Here is a 25,417-nt window from a genome sequence, read left to right on the forward strand (position 1 = left end):
TTCATATATTAGACTTAAAATAGAGCATAATAACCAGACATAAGCTCTACAAAATTCCTCCCAAAACTTTCCCACAAACCCTAATTGATTTTCTCTCCATTTCAAATTTTAATTGGAGGTAAAACCTAGAGTTTGAAGAACCAAGATAGGAGCAGAGTTATCCAACAAATAAGGTGAGTTTACTGCTCTCTTTCATCCATTTTTTCTGCTGTAAATTCATGGTAAGTCGTTCTATACTTGTAAGAACTCAGGGGACGGTGATTGGAAGCCGTGAGTTTGAGTTATTCACTTGTAGCGGACTGTTTTGTGGACTGTTTTATGGACTATTTTGTGGTGCTGTTGGGCAGCGTGTTTTACTATTGTTTTGTGGAGTTTTGGAGGAGGAAGGGTGTGGAGAAACACCACATAAATTCAAGATGTTGGGCTGGTGGTTCATCGTAACAATTTTGGGTTGTTGACACTACTACAATGGTCATTTTGTGTATGAAGAGATTGGGTTATGTTGGGCTATTTTGTAGTATTGTGTGATGTACATAAGGTTGGAAAATAATATATATATGTTGTTATTGTTGTTTTTGGTGTTGTTGGTGTTATCTTGAATTTGGAGGAAGTAAGGATTATAGGGGAGATGCTATCCGTTTTAATACAAAATAAGCTTATCGTTCGTTGTACGTTAGTTGTACCTTTCATAACTTAATGATAGTATTATTATCGTTGTTTTAGATTAAGGTGAGAAGAGGCGAGTTCAAGTTGGTGATTGAAAATATTGTGATAAGGTATGTTAAGGCTAAGCCCTTCCTTCATTTTGGCATGATCTCGTAGCTACATGTGTTAATAATGAGACATAAAGAGAAGTTCGTATTCATGAATTTATTCACATTCTTCTAGTCTCATAAGTTACAATATTATTCCTTATCGAGACTTCATATTCAGTTTAGTTTTGTCTTTATTTAGTCAAGAGAGCAGAGGGTCTATATATATATATATACACACACAGTATTACACTATTTTCACCACCATCGAGCTATAATCGGTGGGCAGGCCCCTATTGGGCAACCTTTGATCAGATGGTAAGTTATATATACCGAGCCTACTGTGGCCGAGCGCCTATGAGCGAGCCCAGAATGGCCGAGATACAGAGCCTAGTATGGCCGAGCGCCTATGAGCGAGTCTACTACGGCAGGGCAGTTACACACACGAGCCTTATAGGGCCGGACAACTATTTTACATACTATATGGAGAGAGTTGAGTTAGTATCAACAGGTAAGCATATCTTCATATTATTTTTAACTCCCAGTTAAATTCAGTTATTATATCATCAGTTCAGTTTTAGCTTTTAGTTATTCTGTTTCCTTACATACTCAGTACATTATTTGTACTGACGTCCCTTTGCTGGGGATGTTGCATTTCATGCTTGCAGGTCCTGATAGACAGCTGGATAGACCTTCCCAGTAGACAGAGCCAAATATCAGCTTGGTTGGTAAGCTCCACTTCCCCGGAGTTACCAGGTCTAGACCTTGGAGTCCGTTTTATATATATACAGGTTTGATGGGTAGGTCGAGGCCCTGTCCCGACCATGATACAGTTCAACTATCTCTAGAGGCTTGTAGACAAGTTCTGTATAGTTTGTATAACACTATATGAGTTTTTGGGTATGTTTACCCCTTAGATGAGACAGACAATATTTTCAGATGATTCAGAATATGGCCTCATCGGCCTAGGTTGAGGGTTATTCCTTTAGAGTTCACAGTTACAGAGTGGTACGCTCGGGCCGAGTATGGTACCGGGTGCCGGCCACATCCCTTCAGGTCCGGGGTGTGACAAACTTGGTATCAGAGCAGTTCTATCCTAGGGAGTCTACAAGCCGTGTCTAGTAGAGTCTTGTTTATCGGTGTGTTGTGTACCACACTTATAAGTAGGAGGCTACAAGGCATTTAGGAGTCTGTTACCCTTCATTCAAATCCAAATCGTGCTATAGAGCTGAGTCATAAGAGTTCGAGCCAAAGCTTATGTTTGCTAATGATATAGCGATTCTTTCAATTAGAATAATTATAGCTAGCTAAAGGTCTAATACAACAACAGGTAAAAGCATTAGTAGAGAGAGAATTCTTGACTACGTGGCCCTGTTTGAGACCCTATTAGATTGTGCTTACCATATGTGCGAATTTCCCATTTACCCTAAGATAGGAGTATCTAACATACCCCGTGAATAGCAGGCCATGGGAGTATCATAAGGTAAAACTATAAGTTTCAACATGTAACAGAAGCAAGGTGAAGAAGGGTACGAGGTACCTAGTTAATGAAGACTGTTCGAATTTCCACGTCAGGCAGAGAAATAAAAGGATTCTAAGTTACCTTCAACAGAAATAGAGGTATGTACAATTGGCCACACCCATCTCAGTTATGCCCTATGGGAGCTAACATATATAGTTTAAGAGAAGGATGGGATATCAAGATCCAGCTTGGGTTAGAGTAACCCGAAATGGTGGATTGAGCCAGGGGAGCTAAAAGTGAAACAATGTTTTGTTGAAGTTTTCAGAATAATGCGATAAACAGAAGTATTAGCAAGAGAATAAGAAGAGAGAAATGAAGTATTATGAGTAAGATGTGATAAATGGGTGATAATGGTAAATCAAAATATGATATGATGACAGAGTCTATAGTCAAGTGGAAAAAAAAAAAGAAGAGGTGACAGGAGGTCTTGAGACAATAAAAGAGTATAGGCCAAAAGTCATATTCTAATTTCGAGAAATGAGTTGGTGCGTCCAACGTGATTACCAAGACAAAACAATTTAGACCCCCGGAGTAATAGAAATTAGCATGGGCTAGTGAACAAGATAAACTGAATATCAATTAGGGATCGAATGAGGTGATGATAGTCGACATCAAGTGAATTTCAAAGATCGCATTCCGGCAATAATACAATAGACAACAAAAGAATAACCTTTAAAGGTCACTCAAGAAGATGCTTCCCTAAAGCAAGAACTTTGAGCAAAGTCAATCTTAAGGGACTAAGTGTTCCAGTTACACTAGGTATCTTATACCGTCGTGTGTAAGATATTTAATTATCCTTGTTACATAAGGGTTACTGCAAGGCAAGTAAGAGTCAATAAAGACGTGAAAAGACGTCGAAGATGAAGAGGTAAAATATTTATAAGTAAGTTTTCATAGCATTACATGTTAATACTCCCCTAAAGGGGGAAGATGGTGTAATATGGTATTAAGTCAGAGTTAAGTGGTTCAGGTAACTATGGAATAGTAAAGGAAGAATGCAGTAAATGGTGAAAGGAATGATATTGCATTTATTCAGATCCTACAGACATGATACGAGTCCAGAATATTATGCAAGCACGACACCGAGGGGAGGCAGTAAGGGTTCCCACACTAGATGTTATTGATAAATAAGAGCGAATGAACACTTGATGCATTAGGAGCCAGTGCAAAAGTTAAGTTAAGGTAGAAGACATAACCCAAGAGTGGTTACCCAGAAGGTAAATATGAGCATGGACTGACGAGTAGTTAGTAGTTCATTCAGGAATTCAGGAAGAGCCTAGTCATGGCTAGACAAGAGGTTCAGATAAATCAGTAGATTATGCAAGATAAACGAAGTGAAACCCAGCATAGGAAATTCGATGTCGTATCTATAAAGCCAGATTTAAAAAAAAGTACCAGTCTCATAAGGAGTAAGTATGAAGCTCCCACCAGATTGTGTACGCACTAGAGCTGCAAGTTTATAGTAGAGCTTCAAGTTGTGGATGTGAATTCTACCTATGTGGAAGAGAGGTTATGAAAGAGACAGAAGATACAATGTTAGATTAAAAGCTAAGTAAGGTAAAGGTTAAGACGGTACGAGATGCACAAGTGTAGGAGGTTGTGAATAGTCCATACATCAGATAGAGGGCTAAAAGCACCGTGATTCAGTATCCACAAATGATAGTGGTGTTTTCAGTGGCATATCTTCTAGCCTATAGTTTCCAAGTACCGAGAGGTCTGGTTAAGAGATTAAAGAAGAGTTAGAGACGGTTTGATGTCTCGCTTGAAGTTCCAGAATAACATAATGAAATGTATGGTGCTAGAAAGTTAAAGGAAGGTTGTGAGTACTATAAATAAATATGTGTAGGTCGCAAGATAAAGTACGGTAGAGCAACAGGGTTTTAGGCGGACATGAGTAAGGATAAGCAGAGGTGATTGAGAAGCTGACGAGAATAGGTAAGGCCTCAGAATTAAGCCCATCAAAACAAGAGAGCTGATGGTTTCCGTAAGTTATAAAAAAACTCAGTATAGCCTGAATGAACTTAGAGGAGTCTAAGACTATGAGCAATTTGAAGAGATGAAATGTTGCCCTGGTAGTAGAATAAGGGTGTAATTGTGATAGATAAGAGGATGATGTTAAGGCCATTGATTGGTTAATGATTCAAAAAAAGGGATTTCATGAATTGCATGAGATTAGAATACCCCTCATAAGATGAATCACGTTGGGATGCGATGAAATACGGTTATTGAAGTATAGTATCGCCCCTAGGTGGATCGAGCAAATAACTTCAGATGTTCTCTGATGAGACGTGATCCCTAAGGACAATGTATTACCTAAGAGGTTTCAATTTATCAGTGGTAGATTATAGATCAACATTAAGATGAATCAACAATAGGCAGATAAAAGTTCCAAAGTATGAGATGATATTAGGCCGTCATTCTTAAGATGAACAGTAATGAGGAAGAACTAAAGGACTTAGATTTATACATATAGGATAAGCAGCGAGAGGGTAACCTGGAGTTGGGTAGCAAACCTCGACAATAATAAAATGAAGTAAGTGTGATGGTGTAGTATAACCTACCTAGATGTAGTAAAGCCATAAGGATATATTTATAAGGCTACGAAACAAGATATCGCAACAGTCATAAGTTTGACAAAGTACCGAGCAAAGAACTTAACTACACCTATATATACCGGGAGGAACAACTTGTCATAGTTTTATATATGTTCCCAAAGTGAGGCCTAGAGATTTGCTAAAAGCTGGAGGAAAAGGAACAGAAGAGTCGCATAGGCGCACATACAAGGACAAAGTCGTACAGGCTGCATGACAGAATGTCGCAATAATTACGAGGTTGGAAGGATTCAGACCAAAAGTCATGGTGTCAGAAAGAGGCCTAAAGTGGGGAATGCCCTGGCCTATGGATTTATTCATAGAATAGTTGCCTAAATGGAAAGGCCAGCAATAAAGTATTTATGAGAGCTATAGGTTATGAGACTGATAAGTGCACCAGTCAACATTCGAGGACGAATGTTCCAAAGGGGGGAATGATGTTACAACCCATGTTTTCGTACGTACGAGTATGTTGTAAGTCAATTGATGTAAGCTCAGAAATGAAATCATTTTTTTAAAAGTATATAAAGTAAGATAATCATGTTACCTCTGAGGTTACAAATATTTAAGATCATGAACAACAAGTACAAAGAGGGTTGGACGGTTCAGAAGCTAAAGCAATTGAAGAAAACAATGTTTCGTCGAAAGTCGACAAGTTGGGAATGTTATAACATATACCTTTGGGGTGAGACTAGGGTGCTTAACATGATAAGGAGATTATGTTATGATTTATATTAGTCGTATGACATCCGTGTGTTATGTTTTGAAGTCAAGCGAGTTGTGGAACAAAAGTCGATGAAAGTCATCACAAGTTACATTCATAAGTTTTACTGAAACTTTGGGTCCAATGTAACTGCAATTTTCTCCCAATATACTTAGATTTATGGGGTGTTCTACCCATCAAATTAAAGATCTATGAGTCTATTTTCCAACGCATTAAACCGTTTGTCAATACGACATCGGAGTAGAGAGATATGGTCATTGTTGCGATACTGCGCAAGCTGCTAGGTGACAAATAGGTGTGTCACCTACTTGCTTAAACGAGAGCCCAAAAATGGGCCATTTCGGGTCGTCCAAAGAGGCCTTTTAAAGGCCTATTTTCTTCATATATTAGACTTAAAATAGAGCATAATAACCAGACATAAGCTCTGCAAAATTCCTCCCAAAACTTTCCCACAAACCCTAATTGATTTTCTCTCCATTTCAAGTTCTAATTGGAGGTAAAACCTAGAGTTTGAAGAACCAAGATAGGAGCTGAGTTATCCAACAAATAAGGTGAGTTTACTGCTCTCTTTCATCCATTGTTTCTGCTGTAAATTCATGGTAAGTCATTCTATACTTGTAAGAACTCATGGGACGGTGATCGGAAGCCGTGAATTTGAGTTATTCACTTGTAGCGGACTATTTTGTGGACTGTTTTATGGACTGTTTTTTGGTGTTGTTGGGCAGCGTGTTTTACTATTGTTTTGTGGAGTTTTGGAGGAGGAAGGGTGTGGAGAAACACCACATAAATTCAAGATGTTGGGCTGGTGGTTCATCGTAACAATTTTGGGTTGTTGACACTACTACAGTGGTCATTTTGTGTATGAAGAGATTGGGTTATGTTGGGCTGTTTTGTAGTATTGTGTGATGTACATAAGGTTGGAAAATATATATATATATATATATATATATATATATATATATATATATATATTATTATTGTTATTTTTGGTGTTGTTGGTGTTATCTTGAATTTGGAGGAAGTAAGGATTATAGGGGAGATGCTGTCCGTTTTAATACAAAATAAGCTTATCGTTCGTTGTGTGTTTGTTGTACCTTTCATAACTTAATGATAGTATTATTATAGTTGTTTTAGATTAAGGTGAGAAGAGGCGAGTTCGAGTTGGTGATTGAAAATATTGTGATAAGGTATGTTAAGGCTAAGCCCTTCCTTCATTTTGGCATGATCTCGTAGCTACATGTGTTAATAATGAGACATAAAGAGAAGTTCGTATTCATGAATTTATTCACATTATTCTAGTCTCATAAGTTACAATATTATTCCTTATCGAGACTTCATATTCAGTTTAGTTTTGTCTTTATTCAGTCAAGAGAGCATAGGGTCTATATATATATACAGTATTACACTATTTTAACCACCATCGAGCTATAATCGGTGGGCAGGCCCCTATTGGGCAACCTCTGATCAGATGGTAAGTTATATATACCGAGCCTACTATCGTCGAGCGCCTATGAGCGAGCCCAGAATGGCCGAGATACAGAGCCTAGTATGGCCGAGCGCCTATGAGCGAGCCTACTACTACGCAGGGCAGTTACACATACCGAGCCTTATAGGGCTGGACAACTATTTTGCATACTATATGGAGAGAGTTGAGTCAGTATCAACAGGTAAGCATATATTCATATTATTTTTAACTCCCAGTTACATTCAGTTATTATATCATCAGTTCAGTTTTAGCTTTCAGTTATTCTGTTGCCTTACATACTCAGTACATTATTTGTACTGATGTCCCTTTGCTGGGGACGCTGCATTTCATGCCTGGAGGTCCTGATAGATAGCTGGATAGACCTTCCCAATAAACAGAGCCAAATATCAGCTTGGTTGGTAAGCTCCACTTCCCCGGAGTTACCAGGTCTAGACCTTGGAGTCCGTTTTATATATATACAGGTTTGATGGGTAGGTCGAGGCCCTGTCCCGACCATGATACAGTTCAACTATCTCTAGAGGCTTGTAAACAAGTTCTGTATAGTTTGTATAACACTATATGAGGTTTTGGTTATGTTTACCCCTTAGATGAGACAGACGATATTTTTAGATGATTCAGAATATGGCCTCATCGGCCTAGGTTGAGGGTTATTCCTCTAGAGTTCACAGTTACAGAGTGGTACGCTCGGGCCGAGTACGGTACCGGGTGCCGGCCATATCCCTTCAGGTCCGGGGTGTGACACTATTATATTCTAATATGCTGCGATACTTGATGTGGGCTCTGTTCCCTTATTTGTTGATGATGGTGAGGCTAGTAAGGTACATGATTGAGTGAGACCGAGGGCCTGGTTGTGAGGATATTAATACCATAGCGCATGAGTTGTCCGCATAGCACGTGAGTTGACCGTGCGGGTCCAGGTATTGATACCATAGCGCGTGAGTTGTCCGCGTAGCACGTGAGTTGACCGTGCAGATCCAGGTATTGATATGATGGCACGTGAGTTGTTCGTGCTTAGCGCTTGGGCTTTAGGAGCCCCTCCGGAGTCTGTACACACCCCCAGTGAGCGTAGAGTGTTGAGCGTTGAGTGCTGAGTGCGAGCGCTGAGTGATGGAGTGACATTGCTGTGAGGTTGCATTTACTTTTGCTGTTGCTGCATTTACCTGTTAATTTTCCTTGTAGTCTTACTGATTTATGAAATTACCTGTTTTCTTATGTTTGTACTTAATTGTGGAAATAACAATTGGATTATTCTGCTTAGCTAGTCACTACTGCTTAGTTCCTTAGTTATTTCTGTTACTACTGAGTCAGTTTTACTCATACTACACCTTGCACTTTATGTGCAGATCCAGGTGAGTTATAAGGCGACAATCGTTGAGTTCAGGCCGGCTATATTTGGAGACTGCAAGGTAGCTGTTAGCATCCGCAGGACCTTGTTACTCTTCTTGTCATTTCTTCTTTTGGACAGTTAGACAACTTATATATCTTAGTTCATAGTTTTAGATGCTCATGACTTAGCGACACCCCGATGTTTGGGGCTCGTTTTTGTAATTTCTATATTATATCTAGAGTTGATTTAGTTTATGAGAAATTCAAATGTTGGTATTATTTTATTAAATTCTTATAATCGATTTAGTAGTAATATTTTGGGAAATAGGCTTGCCTTGTAACACGATAGGCGCCATCACGACCATGGTTAGATTTTGGGTCTTGACAAGTTGGTATCAGAGCATAGGTTACATAGGTCTCACGAGTCATGAGCGGGTTTAGTAGAGTCTTGAGGATCGGTACGGAGACGTCTGTACTTATCTTTGAGAGGCTGCAGAACCCTTAGGAAATTTCACATTCTTGAATTCTTATCGTGCGGTATTGATTTAGCTTGAAGTGTAACTCTTTGAATTCCTTCCACGCATTCGTATGCGCACATGAGTGCTCGGTATCAGTTGTGCATCGACGGCTTGTGATTCCCTGGATGAGGTGTGAGATGTGATTTCTGTGTGTTAATGTTGGGCCAGTCTAGAGGACTTGAGGCCGGGTGTGACTGTAGCTTGAGCACTGAGGTGTTGATTATGTGAGCACGTACTTTTGGATTTATATGTTAGGTAGTGTCTCTATTAGTAGAAGTGATGGCTGGATCGCTACGCGATGAGTATGATGTGTCTATGAGCTGAGTTCATATAATTTGAATGTGACGAGAAGGATTTGCTTGAGGTGTAGAAAGAAACTATTTGGGGCTTGATTTCCATCTTGATTTGATGTATAAGTTATGGGTGTGTTGAAGGATCTCTTTGTGTTGTTTAGTTGGGGAGTGAAGTAGATTTCATGTCGTGATATGAGTTCAGACTCCAGGTATGTTTTGTTTTCAGACTCGTTCGAGGACGAACGTTTGTTTAAGAGGGGGAGGATGTAATGACCTTGTCGGTCGTTTCGAGAGTTATAGCCTCGTTTCCCCAATTTCTGCTTATTTGTGTGTTGTTCAGCTGTATTGAGTTGTTTTGAATTGGTAGTTTGGGTTTAGAGTAGTTTTGGAGTGAAATGAGGCACTTATACTCTTAGTTAGAAAGCTAAGTTAGAAAAGGTCAACTGGAAGTTGACCTATGAGTAAACAAATTCGGATGTGGATTTTTATGATTCGGTTAGCTTCGTTGGGTGATTTTAGACTTAGGAGTGTGGCCGGAATGTAAATTGGAGGTCCGTGGTAGAATTAGGCTTGAATTGGCGAAAGTTAGAAATTTGGCGATTTTGGTCGGCAGTGGAAAAATTAGGTATCGGGATCGCTTGGAATTTCGGAAGTTGGAGTAGGTTCGTAGTGTCATTTGCGACGTGTGTGCAAAATTTGAGGTCATTCGGACGTGGTTTGATAGGTTTCGGCGTCGTTAGCGAATTTTGGAAGTTTAGAAGTTATTAAGCTTGAATCCGAGGTTGATTTGGTATTTTGGTGTTGTTTTGGGTGTTTCGAAGGTTTGACTAAGTTCGGGTAGTGATATATGACTTGTTGGAATTATTGTTTAAGATCCCGAGGGTCTCAGGTGAGGTTCGGATATGTTTGGGTTGTGTTGCGATTGTTTTTCTTATGTTTCGACGCCGTTTCTTCAAGCATAAATGATATCATATTGAACAAATGAGCTCCGATTTCTTTTTTGATTGAAGCATTAGATCCGTATCATAATTATGGACCCGTAACAAAGAGCATCGTCGAATTTGGACATCGTATGAGGATTTTATGATCATTTTACTAAGAATTAGGTAGCCAGATTTCTCAGATTAATTACGAAATTGCCACTGACGGCATATTTAAAAATCTGCACTATTTGCAAATATTAAAACCAACATATCTCCTTCATTATAAGTTCAAATGGAGTGATTCAAAAGCCTAAATTGACTAACATTTCACAAGAAATCCATTGAAGGCATAAAAAGCAAGTTTCAGAATCGTTTGGCATGAGAAACGAGGCAGAATAGCTGGCAGAAAAATATATAAAATAAGGGTTTGTTCATTCGGTCATATTTTGAGTTGGGAAGCGCGGATTTGGGCGATTTTGGGGGCGATTTTCACCATAAGGATTGGGGTAAGTGTTCTCTACTCAGTTTTAATTATATTTCATGAATCCATCTTCGTTTTTGGGATTTGATTGATGATTTCAAAGTTATATTGAGGGAGTTAGGGTTTGAGTTTTGGAGAGTTTAAGTGTGCATTTGAGGGACCAAACGGAGTCCGATTTTGTTGAATTTTATATGGTTAGACTCAGGAGGGGACGAGGTTTATTATTCTGCCCCTTTTGACTGATTTCGAGACGTGGACCTGGGGGCCGGGTTTTGGCCGGTTTCGGATTTTTGGCATATTTTATAGTTTTTATTGTGGAATTCGATTCGTTAGCCTATGTTGATGGTATTAATCTGATTATGGTTAGATTAGGAGCTTTTGGAGACCGAGTCCAGAGACGAGGAAATTCCGGAGTAGGATTTTACGCTGTTAAGGTAAGTAACAGTTTTAACTCTGACTTTGAGGGTATAAACCCGGAGAATTTGATATCGTGTGACTGTTTGGAGGTGATACCCACGCTAGGTGACGGGCGTGTGGGTGTATAACTCTAGGGATTGAGACTTGGTCTGTCCCGTGGGGCCTCATGGCCATCATCTGTGTTTACGTAGTTACTTGTTGTTGAACTTGTCTGCCTTCATGTTAGAGATCATGCTTAGGCTTTATTCATGCTCACATTATTTGTACTCAGTCATAGAAATTATTGTACATGTTTACCTCAGTCTCTATTATTTGTTAATATGCTGTGATACTTGATGTGGGCTGTGTTCCCTTATTTGTTGATGATGGTGAGGCTAGTGAGGTACATGATTGAGTGAGGCTGAGGGCCTGGTTGTGAAGATATTAATACCATAGCACGTGAGTTGTCCGCGTAGCATGTGAGTTGACCGTGCGGGTCCAGGTATTGATACCATAGCGTGTGAGTTGTTCGCGTAGCACGTGAGTTGACTGTGCGGATCCAGATATTGATATGATGGCACGTGAGTTGTCCGTGCTTAGCGCTTGGGCTTTGGGAGCCCCTCCGGAGTCTGCACACACCCAGTGAGAGCAGAGTGTTGAGCGTTGACTGCTGAGTGCGAGTGCTGAGTGATGGAGTGACATTGCTGTGAGGTTGCATTTACTTTTGCTGTTGCTGCATTTACATGTTAATTTTCCTTGTAGTCTTACTGATTTATGAAATTACCTGTCTACTCCTGTTTGTACTTAATTGTGAAAATAATAATTGGATTATTCTTCTTAGCTAGTCACTACTACTCAGTTCCTTAGTTATTTCTGTTACTACTGAGTCAGTTTACTCATACTACACCCTGCACTTTATGTGCAGATCCAGGTGAGTTATAAGGCGGTGATCGTTGAATTCAGGCCGGCTATCTTTTGAGACTGCAAGGTAGCTGTTAGCGTCCGCAGGACCTTGTTACTCTTCTTGTCATTTTTGCTTTTGGACAGTTAGACAGCTTATATATCTTAGTTCATAGTTTTAGATGCTCATGACTTAGTGACACCCCGATGTTTGGGGTTCGTTTCCATATTTTCTATATTATAATTAGAGTTGATTTAGTTTATGAGAAATTTAAATGTTGGTATTATTTTATTAAATTCTTATAATCGATTTAGTAGTAATAGTTTGGGAAATAGGCTTGCCTTGTAACACGGTAGGCACCATCACGACCATGGCTAGATTTTGGGTCTTGACAAGTTGGTATCAGAGCCTAGGTTACATAGGTCTCACGAGTCATGAGCGGGTTTAGTAGAGTCTTGAGGATCGGTACGGAGACGTCTGCACTTATCTTCGAGAGGCTGCAGAACGCTTAGGAAATTTCACATTCTTGAATTCTTATCATGCGGTATTGATTCACCTTGAAGTGTAACTCTTTGAATTCCTTCCATGCATTCGTATGCGCACATGAGCGCTCGGTATCAGTTGTGTATCGATGGCTTGTGATTCTCTGGATGAGGTGCGAGATGTGATTTCTGTTTATTGATGTTGGGCCAGTCTGGAGGACTTAAGGCCGGGTGTGACTGTAGCTTGAGCACTGAGGTGTTGATTGTGTGAGCATGTGCTTTTGGATTTATATGTTCGGTAGTGTCTCTATTAGTGGAAGTGATGGCTGGATGGCTACATGATGAGTATGATGTGTCTACGAACTGAATTCATATAATTTGAATATGACAAGAAGGATTTGCTTGAGGTGTAGAAAGAAACTATTTGGTGCTTGATTTCCATCTTCATTTGATGTATAAGTTATGGGTGTGTTGAAGAACCTCTTCGTGTTATTTTGTTGGGGAGTGAAGTAGATTTCATGTCGTGATATGAGTTCAGACTCCATGTATGTTTTGTTTTCAGACTCGTTCGAGGACGAACGTTCTTTTAAGAGGGGGAGGATGTAATGACCCGGTCGGTCGTTTCGTGAGTTATAGCCCCATTTCCCCAATTTCTGCTTATTTGTGTGTTTTTCCGCTGTGTTGAGTTGTTTTGAATTGGTAGTTTGGGTTCGGAGAAGTTTTGGAGTGAAATGAGGCACTTAGACTCTTAGTTAGAAAGCTAAGTTAGAAAAGGTCAACCGGAAGTTGACCTATGAGTAAATGAATTCGGATGTAGATTTTTATGATTCAGTTAGCTTCGTTGGGTGATTTTAGACTTAGGAGTGTGGCCGGAATATAAGCTGGAGGCCCGTGGTAGAATTAGGCTTCAATTGGCGAAAGTTAGAAATTTGGCGATTTTGGTCGGCAGTGGAAAAATTAGGTATCGGGGTCGGAATGGAATTCCGGAAGTTGGAGTAGGTTCATAGTGTCATTTGTGACGTGTGTGCAAAATTTTGAGGTCATTCGGACGTGGTTTGATAAGTTTCGGCGTCGTTGGCGAATTTTGGAAGCTTAGAAGTTCTTAGGCTTGAATCCGAGGTTGATTTTGGTGTTTTGGTGTTGTTTTGGGTGTTCCGAAGGTTCGACTAAGTTTGGGTAGTGATATATGATTTGTTGGAATTATTGGTTGAGGTCCCGAGGGCCTCGGGTGAGTTTCAGATAGGTTTGGGTTGTGTTGCGCTCGTTTTTCTTATGTTTCGACGCCGTTTCTTCAAGCATAAATGATATCATATTGCACAAATGAGCTCCGATTTCTTTTTTGATTGAAGCATTAGATCCATATCATAATTACGGACCCGTAGCGAAAAAGAATCATCGAATTTGGATATTGTATGAGGATTTTATGGTCATTCTACTAAGAATTAGGTTGCCATATTTTCAGATTAATTACGAAATTGCCACTGACGGCGTATTTAAAAATCTACACTATTTGTAAATATTGAAACCAACATATCTCCTTCATTATAAGGTCACATTGAGTAATTCAAAAGCCTAACTTCACTAGAATTTCACAAGGAATCCATTGGAGGCATAAAAAGCGAGTTTCGGGATAGTTTGGCATGAGAAACGAGGCAGAATAATTGGCAAAAAAATATATAAAATAAGAGTTTGTTCATTCGGTCATATTTTGAGTTGGGGAGCTCGAATTTGGGCGATTTTGGGGGCGATTTTTACTATAAAGATTAGGGTAAGTGTTATCTACTCAGGTTTGGTTATATTTCATGAATCCATCTTCGTTTTTGGGATTTGATTGATGATTTCAAAGTGAAATTGAGGGAGTTAGGGTTTGAGTTTTGGAGAGTTTAAGTGAGGGTTTGAGGGAACAAACGGAGTCCGATTTTGATGAATTTAATATGGTTAGACTCGGGAGAGGACGAGGTTTAATATTCTACCATTTTTGACTGATTTCGAGACGTGGGCCCGTGGGCCAGTTTTGGCCGGTTTCGGATTTTTGGCATATTTTGTAGTTTTTATTATGGAATTCGATTCGTTAGCCTATGTTGATGGTATTAATCTGATTATGGTTAGATTTGGAGCTTTTGGAGACCGAATCCAGAGACGAGGGCATCCCGAAGTAGGATGTTATGTTGTTAAGGTAAATAACAGACTTGGTTTGCAGAGAGTTGAGTGCTGAGTGCGAGTGTTGAGTGATGGAGTGACATTGCTGTGAGGTTGCATTTACTTTTGCTATTGCTGCATTCACATGTTAATTTTCCTTGTAGTCTTACTGATTTATGAAATTACTTGTCTACTCATGTTTGTACTTAATTGTGGAAATAATAATTGGATTATTCTGCTTAGTTCGTCACTACTGCTCAGTTCCTTAGTTATTTCTGTTACTACTGAGTCGGTTGTACTCATACTACACCCTGCACTTTATTTGTAGATCCAAGTGAGTTAGAAGGCGGCGATCGTTGAGTTCAGGCCGGCTATCTTTAGAGACTGCAAGGTAGCTGTTAGCGTCCGCAAGACCTTGTTACTCCTCTTGTCATTTCTGCTTTTGGACAGTTAGACATCTTATATATCTTAGTTCATAGTTTTAGATGCTCATGACTTAGTGACACCCCAATGTTTGGGGCTCGTTTCCGTATTTTCTATATTATATTTAGAGTTAATTTAGTTTATGAGAAATTCAAATGTTGGTATTGTTTTATTAAATTCTTATAATCGATTTAGTAGTAATATTTTGGGAAATAGGCTTGCTTTGTAACACGATAGGCGTCATCACAACCATGGTTAGATTTTGGGTCGTGACACCGAGTGAGATAACGAGTTCTATCTTAAGAGGCACACAAAATAAAGTATGTTAATAATTCTTTTATTTAAACCATTATGATACCAACAACTCAATAGAATATGATATAGTGACTCCACTCTATTAAATTCACATTGGCAATCAATTCACCAAGTTATAACGGAGGCACAGATTAGCATGTTAAAGCAACACAACAAATCACGTAGAATGCATGACTCACACAAGAAACCACAATTGTTCCAACACCAAGATAATAATTAATAACCAAACACAATCAAAATGCGCATGAATGATTGAAGGAAGAACAATGACCGTTCAAATCAACAAGTTGTTCCAACATGGAATATACAATAAAACTCACATCCGAGGCACCGCCTCGTATTCACATTTCACAATTTCAATCACAATCTTTCCTTATATCACCGCGTGAGCCTTACATTTAGTTTTGAAAATCATTTTTCTCAAAATAGCTACACACGTTTTAGCCCACCTTATCTCACCGTGTGGATTCAAGTAGTTCCCCTACTAGCAACATGCGTATCAAGCCCACCTTATCTCACCGCATGCGTATCAACCCGTAGCCTTATACCACCGTATGCGTATCAATATCATAACACAATCAAAACTCACACCACAAGTGTCCATATGCCATAACTTGCCACAAAGTCAACAACACCAATATTTTCACAATAAATAGCCCATGGCTCAACCACAATATGTACAAAAATTTCAGAAATAACAAAATGAATGGAATGCTCAACAAGGAAAGGTATTTCAACAACTAACAATTTTGCCTCAATGTGATAACTGCTATTATAACTTCAACACCAATAACTAAACAAGATGATATTCCACGAAATAACAACTTCAATTAAGAGGTAACAAGATTAAGTGATTCAACAATTAAGAGGTAACAAGATAATAAGGAAGGCAATAACTTCAACCAAAGCATAGAAGAGAAAAATAACAAGTAAGAGGTAGAACAAGTGCTAACAATGTCAAATAGAGCATGTAAGAGTAGATTAACAATGAGAGATATAACATGTTATGACAATTCAATTAAAGGCAAGGAAAGAGTCTAGATAATCTTAACCGGTCAAATATCACATATAGCCCGTGTACCCACTCGTCACCATGCGTACACGGATTTCACATAACTCAAATAGCACAATCAATCCAAATCCTAAGGGGTGGTTTCCCCCACACAAAGTTAGGCAAGATACTTACCTCAACTAGGCCAACTCAGCCCTTCGAAATAGCTTTTCCCTAAATATTCGCCTCCACGCGGCTCAAATCTAACAAAAAATTACTTAATAACATCAAACAATGCAAGAGAAACCAATTACAAAAATAAAGCTATGATCTTTATATTTTTCCTAAAAATTCAACAAAAAGTCAACGTCGAGCCTGCCTTGGATTCCGAATCCAAGCTTACATGAGCGAATCCCGAACCAATACAAGCTCACATGAACAAAAATCGACTCAATCAAAGTCCGATAGCTCAACCAATTAGCCAAAGCATCGCTCTTGGGTGTTCATAACCCAAGAGTCCAACCCACACTAGTTGAGTCCCATATCTCCCGAAATACTCCTCCAAAACTTGCCAAATTTGAGTATGTTGTTCTTCTAATATAGGAGAACAAGACCCCAAAAGGAATCGGGGAATAAACACCTCTAACTCATTTTCAATTTTTAAAACTTAGGACATAACCCTAGGTCTTGATTTAAAGAATTAAATGAGTTTTAAATTAAAATCATGAATTAAAGCTTAACCAAATAGAATGAATCAAAGGAAAATACTTAAGTTATGGTTTAGATCTTACCCCATGGAATAAACTTGAAGAATATACTTGAATTCTCCCAATCCCAAACTTTCGAGACGAGAAAAACTCCAACAACATTAATAGCCAAAAATGTCCAGTTGTTCTACCTCGTTTCATGTGCCAATAGATTTCTCGTGACATTCCCGTCAAGTTAGGCTTTTGAATCACTCCATTTGTCCTTATAATGAAGGAGATATGTTGGTTTCAATATTTAAAAATAGTGCAGATTTTTAAATATGAATTCAATGGTAGTTTCGTAATTAATTTGAGAAATATGGCAACCCAATTCTTAATAAAATGACCATAAATTCCTCCTACGACGTCGAAACTTGATGATTTCAGTTGCTATGGTTCCAAAATTACTATACAAATATAATTGTTTAGTCGAAACACGAATCAAAGGCCGTTTGTTCAATATGGTAATCTTTATGCTCAAATCGACGTCGAAACCGAAAACAATCACCATACAACCCAAACCTTTCCAAAACTCATCGGAACTTAACCAAACTTTGTGGACATGTCTCAAATCATCATACAAACTTATTGGAATAATTGAAACCCGATTTTGAGTCCCTTTACCCAAAAGTCAAAACTTGATCAACTCTTCCAACTTAAAGCTTCTAAAACGAGAGTCGTTCTTCCAAATCAATCACGGACCGCTCGAAAATTGAAACCAACCATACACGCAAGTCATAATACATAATATGAAGCTACTTAATGTCTCAAACCACTGAATGGAATGCTAAAGCTCAAAATGACCGATCGGGTCGTTACATCTTCCTTCTTCGCAAACGTGGATGTCTCTCCACGAACGCGAAGAGCAAAACCCCCAGCCCCAAATCCTTTATCGCGAACGCGAAGTATACCAGACACCAGCAAAAAATTTAATGTTTCAAAACTCATGGAAATTGTCTGAAATTACCCCAAATCACACACGAGCCCCCCGGGATACTGTCTAATCAAGTCAAAAAGTTCCACTACCTAATCCAAACTTATCCAAATACTCAAAACACCACAAATAATACCAAAATCAAGAAGACGATCAAAACACATATTAAGCGTCTCTTAAGTTCAATGATTTCCAAACTTCAAACCAAGCGTATGATTCAAGCCTAACTAATCTGAAATGAACCCAAACTTCGCACACAAGTCCCAAATGATATAACAAACTTATACCAAGTTTAGGAACAACACTATGACTCTGATATCCTCAAAGTCAACTCACGGTCAAACTTATGAACTCTACAAACCTCCACATTGCTAACTTTCGGCAAATATAACCAAAACACCCTAAGAACCTCCAAGTCCAATTCCAAACATATGTCTAAGTCAAAAATCATCTTACGAAACTATTTGAACCATCAACATGAATTTGAGGACGTTTATACAAAAGTCAAACATTCGTCAACTCTTAATACTCAAGCTTCCAAAAATAATACGAAGTGTTCTAAATCACTCTGGAACCTTCTCGAAACCAAACCAACCATCTCTGCTAGTCACAAAATAATAAACACACATATGGAAAGCATTAAATAGGGGAATGTGGCTCAAATATACTAAACAATCGGCTGGGTTGTTACATCCATCCTCCTCCTCTTAAACAAGCGTTCGTGCTCAAACGAGTTTAGGAACATACCTAGAATGCCAAAAAGATGAGGATATTTGCTCCGTATATCATGCTCGGTCTCCCAAGTCACCTTCTCAATCGGTTGTGTCACGTACCAAACTATCCCCTACATGTTACTGGTACCCATCTAACACCACCCGTTAGGCGAACCATACATTCATACCTTAGCTATTAATTTACAGCATTTGATTAATTAAATGAATATCCAAATAAACTGATAATTAATTACGAACAATTATTATCTAGAAATATTAAACTGAAACTCTAGCTCAAATCCCACACTAGACCATGGAGCATCTAAGAGAATTACAAAAGACATCATATGAATAAATAATAAAGACTCTTTTGGCAGCCTCGACGAACAATGTGGCGACTCACCTCAATAACTGAATTAACTTTAGCGAACTCGTCAGCTACTAGCTCCGTCTTCACCAATAGTATCTACATAGTCATGCAGGTAAGGAGTGAGTTATACGTAAATATAACCCAGTAAGATTCTCGACCTGCCACTCTGAATACCTCTGGAACAAGTGTTAGAAAATACAAACACACAACGAGCATAGAAATAATATGTACAAAAATTCCTTAACCATATAATTACTTTATAAGGCCAAAACAATTATTAAACAACAATACTATATATCTCACACAATCTACACTAAGGACTTGTCATAAACGGCACTGCAGAAAATTAACCAAATACCCCCAACGAATCCACGACAGCATACACAATGCCCCAAATCTACAACGACGGTATACACAATGCTTCAAATCTATCACAGCGATATACACAATGCACCAAATACATTACGGCAATGAAGAAATAATTTCTAACGCCCCAATGCCATAGCACGAGGCTACGCCATATCACACTACACCATAAATCACTTATTAAAAAAATTTTAGTTTTTTACAAAATAATATATATTTGTGGCTGGTCGAAGACCACGATTCTGCCAAGGGTACGCTCGTCCCAACACATGGACCAGGCAGACAAAACATACTTTCAAAAACGGATTTTGGAAAAGCAAGTATCAAAACTTAAAGTCTCACTTAACTCGCCAACGACAAGTCTCCCAACCTTGCGACTTCTAGAATACCAACCAAACAACCTCCAATGGTCTCAATCTATACAATATATTAATTAATAATATCAATTATATTAGTCGGGATCAAATCTCAATATCCCTGACTTTCAAGCTTAGAGCTAAGTCTTAATATTCTATACCTCAAATACCATCTTAAATAATAATCAATATCACTAGTCAAACTTAATTACTGGATATTATATCTAATATATTAGTACTAGTATCCCAAAATAATAAATTAAATCTGTGTAATGAAATTAAAATTAGATTCGGAACCATAGCAAAGAAGATGCGAAGACAGTAGCTTTCAAAATAGCCAAAACGATAACTTAGCCTCAAATTCTCTAAATTGCTTGGTCTCATATTTGTCATATAATTATTTGTTATCGCGGCATAATCATTGCTTCTTATATTTCATATTTTTCATCATCACTTAGTTGACCAATAACAATTGAAAAGCATACCAAAGTTTAGCATTACCTGTGACCATTTTCTCTTAGCTTCGTAAGGAATACGCAGTGGAAGTTCTTTTTCGGCCGCCGTTAATTTGCTACAAATCAGTATGTGTTTTTTTTCTCTAACCAACTGGGAACTCTATTTATATACCCTAATTTTCTCATCTGGCCAAAACATTAAATAAACAAATAGTGGGGTCTGATCCAATTTAAACCTTTTTCTGGGATTTTATCTTTCCTATATAATATTTGAAACTTAATTATCAAAATTATCCTAGTTTTGTATATTACCTGCCCTAAACAAGGATTATTTGTAAATTATATACAATTCATTATTAGTGCCTCAAATTAGTAGATTTAGGGGATATGTAACAGAGTGAAAGGAAAGAGTTATACAGCACAAGCAATGAAATTGAGGATATGAATATGGCGATGAGTTAGAGTCAACTGAACCGCCGAGGAAGAAGGATATCCAACAGTGAAATTTAAATGAGAGTTAGCCAACGACTCAGATGACAAATTATTTTCCGATTGGACGGAAAGAGACGCCAATTGTCGTTGCGGCAACCAGACATTAAACCACCGGCTGAAATCCAAGTTACCGACGACTCCTTGGTCGAAATTTGTGTTAAGCACTGGCAACGGCAGCTGCAACTTGAGTGTACTCAACATTTGTTTTTCAGTATTCAGTGTGTGTCTCTGAGCTGCAACTTGAGTGTACTCAAATTAATATTATACAATTTGATGGTACAACAATATACAAATTTAAAAATAAATTTTGTACAAATTTAATACAAATTAATATATCTAAAACAATATACATACTAAAAATAAATTTCATACAATTAATTATATAGTATATATTTATTTATAACTTATCTACAAACTTTCATACATTATTTTTACCCAGTTAAAATACATCTACAATATCATACAACTTAAATACAATTTTCATACAAACTTTATGCAATATGTCTTTTGTATATTTTATATATTTTGTATTTAATTTGTATATATTTTGTATGTAGTGTGTGTTTCTTCCTCTCTAAAATTTCAATCAAAACTTTCTCTCTTAATACGATTTTGATACATATCAATAACTTTATGTAAAAAGATTGTATTGATAACTTAAATACAAATTTTATACAAGCGATTCATACATTATACAACTATTTTTCAACTTTCATACAATATTCAAATAAAAATAATATATATAACTATAACAGAATACAATTTACGTACAATTATACTACAACTTTACTACAATTTCGTAAGTATATTGTATATCATGTGTTCTTCTTCTTCTTCTTCTTCTTCTTCTTCTTCTTCTTCTTCTTCTTCGAGTTTCAATCTGAAATTCAGCCAGAATCAAGTCTAATCTTCACCAAATACCCTAAAAATTGAGATATAAACTCCAAACAATAATTTCAATTGTTTGCAACAACCTCCAATCCAAACAAATAATGATTTTTGAAAACCTAAATTCGAATTCAAAGCTTCAAAACTTTTTAGTGGTTGTCAATGGTAGAGAGTCAAACACCTTCAAAACTTATTGATTGATAATTTTAATTTGAACACCAATTGTGCAACATGAAAGGAAATTGCTAAGTTAAAACTTTATAGTAAAACGATTGAAATCCATTGATGAATTTCACTTAAAATATATACAACATGAAAGGATAAAACATAGAGGAGATCAGAGGAAGAAAAAATAGGAAAAGAACAGAGAATGAGAGAGAGAGAGAGAGAGAGAGAGAGAGAGAGAGAGCGCAGGAGAGAGAGAGCAGGAGGGAGAGAGAATAAGGATGGGAAATAATTGATTCCTTATTCAATTCCTAATATAAAGGGATACTCATTTAATTCCTAAAGTGTATATAATTGGTAAATTGTATATGCCTATATAATTAAATTGAAACTTGAGTAGGGAAGGTAATAAAGTTTCAAATAGTGTATAGGAAGGTAAAAATCCCTTGAAAAAAAGATTATATTTCTAAAGAGTTATGTGTATTATTTTGGCCCAATAGCTAAAAATTAAATTAATTCTCCAATCTCACAATTAAGTATAAAAATATTTCGGGTTATTACAATCTCCTCAACTAAGAAGAACATCCGTCCTCGAATATTACACGAGCTATACTCTAGGAAAGAGAGGTATGAATAGTTCATCGTTACACTCATCTTATCTTTCATATTTATACTACATACGCCTTGTGTAACTCATTTGAAAACTTATTAACAACCACAACTATCCCCAAGAGTCCGAATCTCTACTTTAGTACCTTAAATCATAGTTAGATATGTTGAACACTTTCTAATCATCTCATGTAAACTTTCGTATAAGAAAATTCCTCATCCATGGCAATCGTGAACACCCTTCCGTGTTATTCTGAGACCTAAAAAATAACAAATCTAATATTATTTACGTGATAATTGTGCATCACATAGCACAACACCAATCAGTCTATGCACATAATAATGTTAAAGTCATACATCGGCAACACTAGTAGAGCGACTACAGTGTCCTATCCCTGAACAAATATCACCCGTTTTCTATATACTTTATCCACAAATATAGTCTCCTCACTAGGATCGTCACCACGTATAGAACACTAGGAGTACTAAATATGACGAAACTAGTCAATCCATGCCCAAGTTCACTTAAATGTCAACGTTACAAACTATAACAAATTTGTAACTATCTCTCTCTCCTAACTGTGATCCCACATGCCCGATAAAACATAATCAATAATAGTAGGATCCCTCCACTTGGGTAAACTTATACTTTTTTAGTTATCGCATCATTTCATTAATATTCAACTTTCTCAACTCATGCAGTACAAGATACAACACATATCATGATAATTGTCAGAACGGAACACCGAATTCGATAATATTTGTGTTAATTCTTTTCAAGTATTTGAACTCTTCGAATTGTCTATCACTCTTTAATACGGTGCATGACACTCTCCATACTGTACGTCTTACCCTTATTTTAATAGCTAATCATAACACTACTCGCTGAGTTTCATACTCAACCTTTTACTATATTGGTGCATTAAGTGTTATACTTAAGTCTTATCTTCTCTCATAGTTACGGACCCCAAGTAGAATATGTTGTATCTTTTATACATATAGTGGCACTATCAAGGTCATACTCAATGTACTTAAATTAGATTAGTCATGCCACCATTATACTTATAGCATTACGATCACGATGTCACTAGTAATATTAAATCACTTCAAAAGGCATTAAGCTTAGAACTATGTAAGCACCTTCCCCAGAATGTCTTTCACACCAAGCGTAATAGTCTAGATGTGTTTAAGCTATTATTACCTTACACTTGTTACTTTTGCGTTCAGTTCTTTTCTTCTCCAAATCAAACTCATAACATGGAGTTATATCCATAACTTTAAATATTGAATAAGTCGCTCTTACGTAAAAAAAAAACAAATCCTTAGACCTATTTACTGCTCACATAGATTCTCAACATTCAAAAATTTGACTATCGTTAGACCACTTTACAATTCACACAAATTCTCAATATTCAAAAATTGGACTAACTCTCAAACCCTTTTTTATAAAAAAATATTGGCACACGTTCCTACAAAAATAGAGTTATCCCAAATTTTAAAACAAGTAAAATTTTAACTATCACCAATGAGCATAACATTTTTTGTACTCGAGGCCACTCTCAATCGCCCATATATTGTTAGAAACTTCCAAATTAACTGTGTCTCCTAGCATAGGAGGATACATGTAGCGTAGCCATTTGCTAAAGGCATGTCCTAAGAATAAACTCAATTCATCATAACGCACGAATGAGGAATGAAAGAAGGGAAAATATCCTAAATACTTAGTAAACTCAAGATCATAAGTATGGGCGCCTACATACCCAAGAACTCGACTCTACTAAACACTGCTCCATGTCCCGGGACTTAAAGCGTAGGCTCTGATATCAACTTTGTCACGTCCCAAACTACCCCCTAGACGTAACTGGCACCCAATTAACACTACCCGACAGGAGAACCATAGTTTTATACCTTAGCCATTAATTTGCAGCATTTGGTTAATTAAATGAGTATCCAAATAATCTGATAATTAAATATGAACAATTAATATCTCAAAATATTAAACTGAAACTCTAGCCCAAATCTCACACTAGACCATGGAGCATTTATGTCACGACCTAATTTTCCCTCCGTGTGACATCGTGACGGTACCTAGTCTCTACAACTAGGTAAGCCTAACATTTTGCGGAATAATAAAATAAAAATATAAAGTTAACCAACTATTCAAAAATACACAACAAATCCCAAAACCCGGAACATCATGAATCACAAACTACAGAAGGAAAAATCTAGTGTCTCTATACATCAGAGTCTAACAAGGAAAAATACAGAAGATAATGGACATGAGAAAGAGTAGAAGGGGACTCCAAGGTCTGCGGACGCGGCAGATATACCTTGAAGTCTCCAAAGCTGTCCCGGCTCACTGATAGTGCGGCTGATAAGGTGCACCTGGATCTACACACGAAATAAATATGTGCAGAGAATAGCATGAGTACACCACAATCGGTACCCAGTAAGTGCCAAGCCTAACCTCGGTCGAGTAGTGACGAGGTCAGGTCAGGGCTCTACAGGTAAATATATAATAAAATAATATAGAGTAAAATACCGCAATAAAATAAAGGCTGAAATTTAACAACAATGAAATCATAGAAGGTAACAGCTCAGTACACAGAAACACAATGGGGGATCTCCTGGGATACCATCTCGTAGTTCCAACGTAAATGTGCAGGAGGATCTTCCGGAATACCGTTCCTTAGTCCCAAAGTAAATATGCAAGACAGGGGGATCTCCCGGAATACCGTTCCGTAGTCCCAAAGTAAATATGTAGTACAGAGGAATCTCCTGGAATACTGTTCCGTAGTTCCAAAGTAAATATGCGATACAGGGGGATCGCCCGGAATACCGTTCCGTAGTCCCAAAGTAAATATGCGGTACAGGGGTATCTCCCGGAATATCGTTTCATAGTCCCAAAGTAAATATGCAGCGCAAACAATAGAAATACAACTACAACACGAAATCTTATGATTTAGACTAAGTACCAATCAAGGAAGAAGCAGGAAATTCACTAAGCATGTTGCACAAAATTCACATAAACAATTAAGACAAGTAGACATGCTATATTAG

Source organism: Nicotiana tomentosiformis, chromosome 8, assembly GCF_000390325.3.
Source record: "Nicotiana tomentosiformis chromosome 8, ASM39032v3, whole genome shotgun sequence".
In the NCBI taxonomy this organism is placed as follows: domain Eukaryota; kingdom Viridiplantae; phylum Streptophyta; class Magnoliopsida; order Solanales; family Solanaceae; genus Nicotiana; species Nicotiana tomentosiformis.